The 10,960-nt window shown below is 42.3% G+C and overlaps 1 long non-coding RNA gene across 1 annotated transcript; it reads left to right on the top strand.

The window, feature by feature from the left end:
- Positions 1 to 462: 462 nt before the first annotated feature.
- On the top strand, positions 463 to 4,681 carry LOC311241935. Its single transcript, XR_014620587.1, has 2 exons — positions 463 to 597; positions 2,726 to 4,681. It is a non-coding gene; the product is annotated as an uncharacterized lncRNA (long non-coding RNA).
- Positions 4,682 to 10,960: the final 6,279 nt, after the last annotated feature.

The raw sequence follows: 10,960 nt of genomic DNA, 5'->3' as shown, positions 1-10,960 counted from the left end.
CCCTCCTCCGTGTCCTCTGAACCCACGCTGAGACCCCGTGTGCCCCCTCCTCCGTGTCCTCTGAACCCACGCTGAGACCCCGTGTGCCCCCTCCTCCTCCGTGTCCTCTGAACCCACGCTGAGACCCTGTGTGCCCCCTCCTCCGTGTCCTCTGAACCCACGCTGAGACCCTGTGTGCCCCCTCCTCCGTGGTCCTCTGAACCCACGCTGAGACCCCGTGTGCCCCCCTCCTCCTCCGTGTCCTCTGAACCCACGCTGAGACCCCGTGTGCCCCCTCCTCCGTGTCCTCTGAACCACGCTGAGACCCCGTGTGCCCCCTCCTCCGTGTCCTCTGAACCCACGCTGAGACCCGTGTGCCCCCTCCTCCGTGTCCTCTGAACCCACGCTGAGACCCCGTGTGCCCCCTCCTCCGTGTCCTCTGAACCCACGCTGAGACCCCGTGTGCCCCCTCCTCCGTGTCCTCAGGTGCAGAACCTCCACAGCTGCGTCCAGGTGATCAACGACTTCGTCTCCCCTGAACACGTGGTGAACTCCTTCCACCTCACTCAGGAACTCCGCTCCGGCAAGGAGGAGGTCAACTATGAAGACAAACTACAGGTAAACTACAACACGACCACGGTCCACTGGAACAGGAAGGAGGGCGGCAGCGTCTCTGTGGTGTGAAGCCAGTGTTTCAGAGGTGCTCTTTGGATAAAAGGGGAGCCGGTTGAAAAAACAAAGAAGCTCCAGGCACTCTTCATGTATAAAAAAGCTTTAATAATTCGCTTAGTTCATTTTAGAACAATTAAAAAATATATATATTTACCGGTAATTTTTATTTTAATTGTCCTAAAATGAACTAAGCCAATTATTAAAGCTTTTTTAACATGAAGAGTGCCTGGAACTTATTTTTTTTCTTTTTTTACAACTACATTAAAGTCTCAAATAGAGAAGAATACAATCACTCAGAAACTGGGGTCAGTTTAGGAAAAGAGGCCCGTTATGTGGACAAATAAAATCAGATCAAATGTATTTGTATTAGGGATGTCCGATATTATCGGCCGATATCGGCAGTAAAATGTGATATCGGAAAATATCGGTATCGGTTAAAAAAAAAAAAAAAACAACAATAACAATATTTGTTTATATATATATCCAGTGAAATGATTAGTTACCTGAAATTATTCAGTTTTTTTGGGGGGGGGGGGGGGAACCCTGCATATATCGGTATCGGTTGATATCGGTTGATATTGGTATCGGAAATTAAGAGTTGGACAATATCGGTATATCGGTATCGGTAAAAAAGCCAATATCGAGCATCCCTAATTTGTATAGCCCCGCGATCACATGGAATAGCCCACATGGGCCGTACAAGTCAAGAAGAAACATCACATAAGCAACACCCCCAGACTTGACGATAAGGAACGACTCACTAAAAACACAGCAATAGGGGGAAAAGCACCGCAGGCGGCCAGGAGGAGAGAAACCTCAGAGGGGCCGATCAAAGGGGGATCCGCCAACTGGATGTCGGTGATAATATAGTGTTGCAATGGGTGATAGATGGATGGAGAATAGAACAAGCTAATAATAGTATAAATGTATATATACATGTAATGAAACACCATTATCTTCAGAAGATACAGAAATCTGAGTAGGTATTGATTGACATGTCTTGAAAGAATATAAGCAGCTGACTTGGATTTCATTTTAAATACCAATGAGTGCTTGTCGCTGATTTGCATATGCATAGGCCTTGCATTTTCAATTAGGGTAAAGGTGTAGAGAAGCCATTTTCAGTAGTTTATTGAACAATTTGGTGGAAAAAAACACACATTTATAACAGTTTTCAAGTGTTTAAAACACTTCTGAAGGGAATCTTTAAATGTGCTACGCTTTATTCGTCCATCTACTACACACAGTACACATAACCTGTAACCAACATTAGCTATCATTGTTGAATTTTAGGATTTCTTTCCATCTGTTCTGATGCTTTGATACATTCTAACGTTACGACTGGCCGGCTAGCTAACATTGTTTAAATGTAGTAAGATATAGACTACAATGCATCAAAGCTAAGCTAGTAAGATATGGACTACAATGTATCAAAGCTAAGCTAGTAAGATATGGACTAAAATGCATTAACAACACTGAACAATTAGGAACTTTATTACCAGGCAATGAAACAGTGATGTTATGTCTAGCCATGACAGGGGTTCCAAAGGTTGATCAGATTCTTGAAAGAACGACCTTCTGATGATGGTCTGTCCATTCAGACTAACACGGTCTCATCAGAAAACGTAAATAAAGTACTAATCGACCACAGGAAAAAGGTACATAATGTACGTTATGTTATAGCAATAAGTAATGCTCTCACCACTATCTAACTATGATTATAGTTAGAGTTGAGGTTAGTTTTAACATTCGCCTAACCAACGGTTATGGTTAAGACATAAAGTTAGTGATAAGGTTAGGGTTCAACAAGCAGCAGGTTGATTAGTGGTCGATTAGTACTTTATTTACATATTTTAAGCGAGTTCGGGGCTGTTTAGATCTCTATTAATACAATAGTATCTCTCTCTCTCTCTCTCTCTGCCTCTCTCTCTTTCTCTCTCTCTCCCCTCCCTCCCTCCCTCCCTCCCTCCCCCCTCCCCTCTCTCTCTCTCTCTCTCTCTCTCTCTCTCTCTCTCTCTCTCTCTCTCTCTCTCTCTCTCTCTCTCTCTCTCTCTCTCTTTCTCTCTCTCTCTAGGTGAAGAACATCCTGTACCACTGTGTGAAGGAGGCAGTAGCCTCTTTAAAGAGGAGCAGTGAGGAAGAGGAAGAGGAAGAGGAGAAGTCATGACGCTCCCTCCTCCTCCTTGTTGCCGGGGGAACCGGGTCACACCGAGGTGGGCACTCAGGAGCACCACCTAGCGACCGTCGCTACCCAAGCTGCCTCATCTCCTGGCCATGTGACTCCAGACCGTCTGGATGTGACTGAAGACCTCATCGTGTGATCCAGGAGACATCGTCATGTGACCTCAGACTGTTGTGTGATGTGGGACTACGTCATGTGACCTCAGAGACTATGCCATGTGATGTGGGACTAAGTCATGTGACCTCAGACTAAGCCATGTGACCTCAAGACTATGTCATGTGATCTGGGACTGTGTCATGTTGACAGGCGGGACGAACCGTATCACGTTGGTCACGTGACCCAGGAAGAAAGCACTGTGTGTCACGTGACCCGGAGGGCTCTTAACATCATGTGACCCAGTGACATCATCAACATAGATACGCACAGATGGACAGACACATAAACCTTCATCATCATCATCATCATCATCATCATCATCATCACCACCATAGACCTTCAGTGCCAAGTGGACTAAATACACCTGAAGGACACAGCTGGATGAAGATCAGTCCGTGGAATTATTGTTTTATTTATAGAGTTTGTGTTTCTCAACTGGCTGAGAGATGTGAGATGTGAGAGAGAGATGACTGTGAGCCCGTCTGACACTAAGACCGTCCCAACGCCCCCCGCGGGAACTCCCGAGCGAGAGCACAGCCTTCACTCCAGATAACCTGGTGTGTTTAGTCCACGCCTGTGACAGTCACTGCTCCCAGATCAGATCTAAGCGTTTGGGGCGTTGAAGGGTTTTTCATTACCATGGCAGCAGTATCACCAGCGTAAGACATTTATGCCACGAACACGACAAACAGCCTTTGACGCTCTGCTGTGCCCACGCTCTCGTCCGTCGTTCGCTCCGTCGGTTCGTCCAGAGTAACTCGTCTCAATGGGTTCCATGTTTTTTTTATCCCACTTCTATCTTCTGTCGTTCTTGTCGTTCTTTTGTCGTTTTCGATTGTTGTTGTTGCCGTTGTTGTTGTTGTTATTGTTGTTGTTGTTGTTGTTTTAATTCAGTGTTCTTTCCTTCTGTCTGTGAAGATTGTTGTATTTATTTGAGAGTTTCTACGTTCTATAAAGATCAAAAACACGCAGAGAGGTTGAAATGTGACCCTGTACAGACGTTCAGTTGTTATACGGCTCTACTGTGATTTGAGGACACACACACACACACACACACACTCACATGCACACACACACTCACACACAAGCCCTGTGTGCACTATGCCATTTGCAAGTTTTTTGTACCTGATTTTTAGGGTTACAGTGTACACACACACACACACACACACACACACACACACACACCAGCTAATGCCTGTAACCTTCATCGCTGAGCTCTGCGGTCCTCATGCCATATTAAATCAATCTTTTTGGGAAAATGTAAACTGCCAAACTATTGTAAAAAAAAAACTAAAAAAAACATTTAAAGTTGTATTATGTAAAGGAAAAATAAATACTTAAATGGATTATTATTACTACACTTCAGCATTTTATAAAGAAAAAAAAGTATTCACTGTAAAATTAAGACATTTACAAAAAAAAAATATGTAATTTATTTAAGAAAAACGATAATTGTCTTTTTGTGTTTTGTTAAAATTTACTATGGTGAACTTTTCAAGTTGAATGATAAAAAAAAAAGCTGAATGAAAAGTGAACTATGACATGTAAATATATACATATATACATTCACTGAGGTATTTTTTTAAAACATGGCTTGCTTCGATTTCAAATTTTAAAAGTGCAAGTGTTTCCTGCTTTGTACATTGAAGTTCAAAAACGTTTTACATTTTCCATTAAAATGGATTTATCAAAGCTGGTTGTTAGAGTCTTTGTAGAGGCCGTGTCGAGTGCGACTCCCTGGGTCGGAACTGTCCTTGAGCAAGTCATTTAACCCCTTAACCGCTCCTGGTGATGAGTTGGTTGACACCTTGCCTGGTTTCCTCCGCCATCGGCGAGTGAATGTGTGAGTGAATGTGTGAGTGAATGTGTGAGTGAATGTGTGAGTGAATGTGTGAGTGAATAAGTGAGTGAATGGTTGAGTGAATGTGAATGTGTGAGTGAATGTGTGAGTGAATGTGTGAGTGAATGGTTGAGTGAATGTGAGTGAATGTGTGAGTGAATGTGTGAGTGAATGTGTGAGTGAATGGGTGAGTGAATGTGTGAGTGAATGGGTGAGTGAGTGTGTGAGTGAATGTGTGAGTGAATGTGTGAGTGAATGTGTGACTGAATGTGTGAGTGAATGTGTGAGTGAATGGGTGAGTGAATGTGTGAATGAATGTGTGAGTGAATGTGTGACTGAATGTGTGAGTGAGTGGGTGAGTGAATGGGTGAGTGATTGTGTGACTGAATGTGTGAGTGAATGTGTGAATGAATGTGTGAATGTGAGGCATAACTTGTAAAGCACTTTAGATAAAAGCTTCTGGCTGGTTCTGGCTCCGTGCTGCTCACACAGAAGACTACAAGACTACAGCTGGACCCAGCAGAACATTTAGCATCAAACCTGTGACGCCATCAGGAGGAGCTGCTTACATTTACAATGAATTAGATTACATTAGATTAGATTAGATTCAAATGTATTGTCATTATACCAGAGTGCAAATGTAAGTAACAATAGTAATATACAATGTACAGGTGATTAAACTGGATATAAATTATATCAATGAGTACTACTGAGTAACAGTGCTAATCAGATGTATGTACAGAGTTGTGGTATTAATATGTACAGTGATACAGGTATAAAGACACTATGGTAATAATAAGTCATACTGGCCAGCAGTGTAACTAGTAAGAGTAGGTAAGAGATATGTACAGATATACTGTATATATAGTATCTACAGATATGTAAATGAGTATATGCATATGTACAGACATGTGATAGATACTATTATATATGGTAGGAACAAATATATATATATGGTATATCCAGCATTATTGTACATGCTATCATACAGAGTTATATGAATATATGGGTAGAGTATGAGATAGGTAGTTATGATTAGAATTAGAGACTGATGGACCTGCAGAAGAAGAATCATGCAGCATCAGCGTTGGATCAAAGGGGTGCGGTTATGTTGAAGTTGGAAATGCAGTTTGGGGCCATTATGAGCCACGTAACAGGGAGGTGTAGTCTGACGTCACTTTAGTTTCCTATAGGGAGGTGTAGTCTGACATCACTTTAGTTTCCTATAGGGAGGTGTAGTCTGACGTCACTTTAGTTTCCTATAGGGAGGTGTAGTCTGACATCACTTTAGTTTCCTATAGGGAGGTGTAGTGTGACGTCACTTTAGTTTCCTATAGGGAGGTGTAGTCTGATGTCACTTTAGTTTCCTATAGGGAGGTGTAGTCTGACGTCACTTTAGTTTCCTATAGGGAGGTGTAGTCTGATGTCACTTTAGTTTCCTATAGGGAGGTGTAGTCTGAGGTCACTTTAGTTTCCTATAGGGAGGTGTAGTCTGACGTCACTTTAGTTTCCTATAGGGAGGTGTAGTCTGAGGTCACTTTAGTTTCCTATAGGGAGGTGTCGTCTGACGTCACTTTAGTTTCCTATAGGGAGGTGTAGTCTGACGTCACTTTAGTTTCCTATAGGGAGGTGTAGTCTGACGTCACTTTAGTTTCCAATAGGGAGGTGTAGTCTGACGTCACTTTAGTTTCCTATAGGGAGGTGTAGTCTGACGTTACTTTAGTTTCCTATAGGGAGGTGTAGTCTGACGTCACTTTAGTTTCCTATAGGGAGGTGTAGTCTGACGTCACTTTAGTTTCCTATAGGGAGGTGTAGTCTGAGGTCACTTTAGTTTCCTATAGGGAGGTGTAGTCTGACGTCACTTTAGTTTCCTATAGGGAGGTGTAGTCTGACGTCACTTTAGTTTCCTATAGGGAGGTGTAGTCTGATGTCACTTTAGTTTCCTATAGGGAGGTGTAGTCTGACGTCACTTTAGTTTCCTATAGGGAGGTGTAGTCTGATGTCACTTTAGTTTCCTATAGGGAGGTGTCGTCTGACGTCACTTTAGTTTCCTGTAGGGAGGTGTAGTCTGACGTCACTTTAGTTTCTCTATAGGGAGGTGTAGTCTGATGTCACTTTAGTTTCCTATAGGGAGGTGTAGTCTGACGTCACTTTAGTTTCCTATAGGGAGGTGTAGTCTGATGTCACTTTAGTTTCCTATAGGGAGGTGTAGTCTGACGTCACTTTAGTTTCCTATAGGGAGGTGTAGTCTGACGTCACTTTAGTTTCCTATAGGGAGGTGTAGTCTGACGTCACTTTAGTTTCCTATAGGGAGGTGTAGTCTGACATCACTTTAGTTTCCTATAGGGAGGTGTAGTCTGACGTCACTTTAGTTTCCTATAGGGAGGTGTAGTCTGACGTCACCTTAGTTTCCTATAGGGAGCTGTAGTGTGACGTCACGTTAGTTTCCTATAGGGAGGTGTAGTCTGATGTCACTTTAGTTTCCTATAGGGAGGTGTAGTCTGACGTCACTTTAGTTTCCTATAGGGAGGTGTAGTCTGACGTCACTTTAGTTTCCTATACGGAGGTGTAGTCTGACGTCACTTTAGTTTCCTATAGGGTGGTGTCGTCTGACGTCACTTTAGTTTCCTATAGGGAGGTGTAGTCTGACGTCACTTTAGTTTCATATAGGGAGGTGTAGTCTGATGTCACTTTAGTTTCCTATAGGGAGGTGTAGTCTGACGTCACTTTAGTTTCCTATAGGGAGGTGTAGTCTGACGTCACTTTAGTTTCCTATAGGGAGGTGTAGTCTGATGTCACTTTAGTTTCCTATAGGGAGGTGTAGTCTGAGGTCACTTTAGTTTCCTATAGGGAGGTGTAGTCTGACGTCACTTTAGTTTCCTATAGGGAGGTGTAGTCTGACGTCACTTTAGTTTCCTATAGGGAGGTGTAGTCTGACGTCACTTTAGTTTCCTATAGGGAGGTGTAGTCTGACGTCACTTTAGTTTCCTGTAGGGAGGTGTAGTCTGACGTCACTTTAGTTTCCTATAGGGAGGTGTAGTCTGAGGTCACTTTAGTTTCCTGTAGGGAGGTGTAGTCTGATGTCACTTTAGTTTCCTATAGGGAGGTGTAGTCTGAGGTCACTTTAGTTTCCTATAGGGAGGTGTCATCTGACGTCACTTTAGTTTCCTATAGGGAGGTGTAGTCTGACGTCACTTTAGTTTCCTATAGGGAGGTGTAGTCTGACGTCACTTTAGTTTCTCTATAGGGAGGTGTAGTCTGACGTCACTTTAGTTTCCTATAGGGAGGTGTAGTCTGATGTCACTTTAGTTTCCTATAGGGAGGTGTAGTCTGACGTCACTTTAGTTTCCTATAGGGAGGTGTCGTCTGACGTCACTTTAGTTTCCTGTAGGGAGGTGTAGTCTGACGTCACTTTAGTTTCTCTATAGGGAGGTGTAGTCTGATGTCACTTTAGTTTCCTATAGGGAGGTGTAGTCTGACGTCACTTTAGTTTCCTATAGGGAGGTGTAGTCTGACGTCACTTTAGTTTCTCTATAGGGAGGTGTAGTCTGACGTCACTTTAGTTTCCTATAGGGAGGTGTAGTCTGATGTCACTTTAGTTTCCTATATGGAGGTGTAGTCTGATGTCACTTTAGTTTCCTATAGGGAGGTGTAGTCTGACGTCACTTTAGTTTCCTATAGGGAGGTGTAGTCTGACGTCACTTTAGTTTCCTATAGGGAGGTGTAGTCTGACGTCACTTTAGTTTCCTATAGGGAGGTGTAGTCTGATGTCACTTTAGTTTCCTATAGGCAGGTGTAGTCTGACATCACTTTAGTTTCCTATAGGGAGCTGTAGTGTGACGTCACTTTAGTTTCCTATAGGGAGGTGTAGTCTGACGTCACTTTAGTTTCCTATAGGGAGGTGTAGTCTGACGTCACTTTAGTTTCCTATAGGGAGGTGTAGTCTGACATCACTTTAGTTTTCCTATAGGGAGGTGTAGTCTGACGTCACTTTAGTTTCCTATACGGAGGTGTAGTCTGACGTCACTTTAGTTTCCTGTAGGGAGGTGTAGTCTGACTGTCTGACGTCACTTTAGTTTCCTATAGGAAACCTGAGTGGGTGTGTATCTGTTAGTGGCTTGATGTGATGGAATTTAGTCAGAAGGATTACGACAAACATCTGTATCTCCAGTATGTACCCAGTATGATGATGTTTGGAGGGTGTGGAGGAGCTGTATTATAGGACACGAGTGTCAGCTTCCTCATGGTTGCATTGATCCATTGGTGGACTGTTTCCAACATGGTGGACTTGATCACCTGCAGTGATGTAGACATCCTTGTCATCTGGGAACTGTCCATCTATCTGTTAACAACTTATTTGACAGGAATGAGAAAATGTCTTGTTACACCTGGCGCAACTACCTCCTCGTCAACAGAAATATCTCTACTTGACGTGTATTGTGTCTAGCACAATAAAAGCTTTCCCATAGAGCTCTGCATGATGTTTGAAGTGCTGCATTCTCAGCTTATTTGCTGTCTTCTTCTGTGTTTTCTTCTCATGGAACAACAGTAAGTTATTTCGCTTGATCGGTGCTGTCAGAAGTCTGTCATTTGATTCAAGCACTCTCCCTGAAATTGTTGTACTGCTCTTGTCCCGTAGACTCGAGTTGATGGACAGATAGGGCAGCAGCCGCAGACTCACACACCGTATTGTCTAATGTAACCAGGTCTTTACTGCCCTCCTCAAAGGGATTCCCATTGCTGCACAGCAACACCTCCATCAGGTCTTTGGCATGTTGTTAACATTGGTGCTGAGATGCAGATCCTTTCTTGTGATGAGGACGTTCTTCACAATCATCATTTGTTCTTCACAATCAACTGTTGTTTACAGTTCTCATATCTAACTCTAGTTCTCCACATATTTATTGTCTCATTGTGTGAAATATCATATAAGATATGCTCCAATCATGTTTATTTAATTTTTATTCAATTACTCATTCATGAAAACCTAGGTACAGGCACCAACATCACCATTCTAGGTTAAATAGAATAAAGGTTATGAAGCGTAATTCGAAATAAATACAGAAATTGCAGCCATCTTTGATTTTTGCCATACCAGAATATTCAAACCATCAATATTTGAACTCCAGTTGATTCCTCACACAGTATTAACTTAAAATAGCAATACAAAATTATATTACACAGCAATTATGTGAACATTAACACATTAACTGCCACGCAGTTTGCCCGTCTCATACCACTCTCTGCCACCACTCTAAGCCTATGGAGATGTTCACCTTCTTTGCAGGGCTATAACTTTTTAAATTGTATTGCTAAATTGACATTACTATGGCCCATTCAACATCGATTATCTATCGTTCAGGATGTAGGAACGTTATACTTTTTCATTCATAGATTCATACGAAAATACCGAATATAAATATGTTTTTATCGTTTTCTGCAGTAATTCCTAGAACGTGAGTTATAGGCATAAACGCACATATAGATGATCAACTGCCGTTTGTTGCCGATACACGTTATATTAAAAATTTCAACTGTACGTGATCCTAAACGTTATGACTGATCATGCGCGGATGAACGGGGGGGGGGGGTCGTTTATAATTTTGTGATCGTCAGTAAATGCTTTATGTAGTATGGGTGATATATTGATCAGAGCAGTTTGCATTAATAATAATAAACACTCACGCTGAAAATGACGTCAGCGTCCTCTTACCGTTCGCTGATGAGACTGGAGGAAAAAGATCCCACTTATTTGACGTGATCTACTCGATCCATTTCCGGTTTGTATAATAATAATAAACGCCCAAATCATATCGATTATTGAGTTATGGCAGCGATCCATATACACTAGGGGTGGGAATCACCAGTTTCATCACGATACGATACGATATCGATTCCTTGGACAATGATACGATATTATCCGATATCACACAGTCTGCCACGATACGATACGATTCGATTCAGGTGCCTGCGATCGATATGAGACGATATTATATGCCCATTTAACACAATCAGTAACATTTAAATCAACAAAAAAAAGGCAATGGAAATATCATTTGACATTTTTATTTTTGAGCTCTTCCAGACATTTAAATGAAAAACAATCTATTGTTTTTAATACAAACTGTTCA

Source organism: Notolepis coatsorum (genome assembly GCF_963971535.1).
Source record: "Notolepis coatsorum genome assembly, chromosome: 15".
Classification (NCBI taxonomy): Eukaryota; Metazoa; Chordata; class Actinopteri; order Aulopiformes; family Paralepididae; genus Notolepis; species Notolepis coatsorum.
This window is presented reverse-complemented; position numbering and strand designations above follow the sequence as displayed.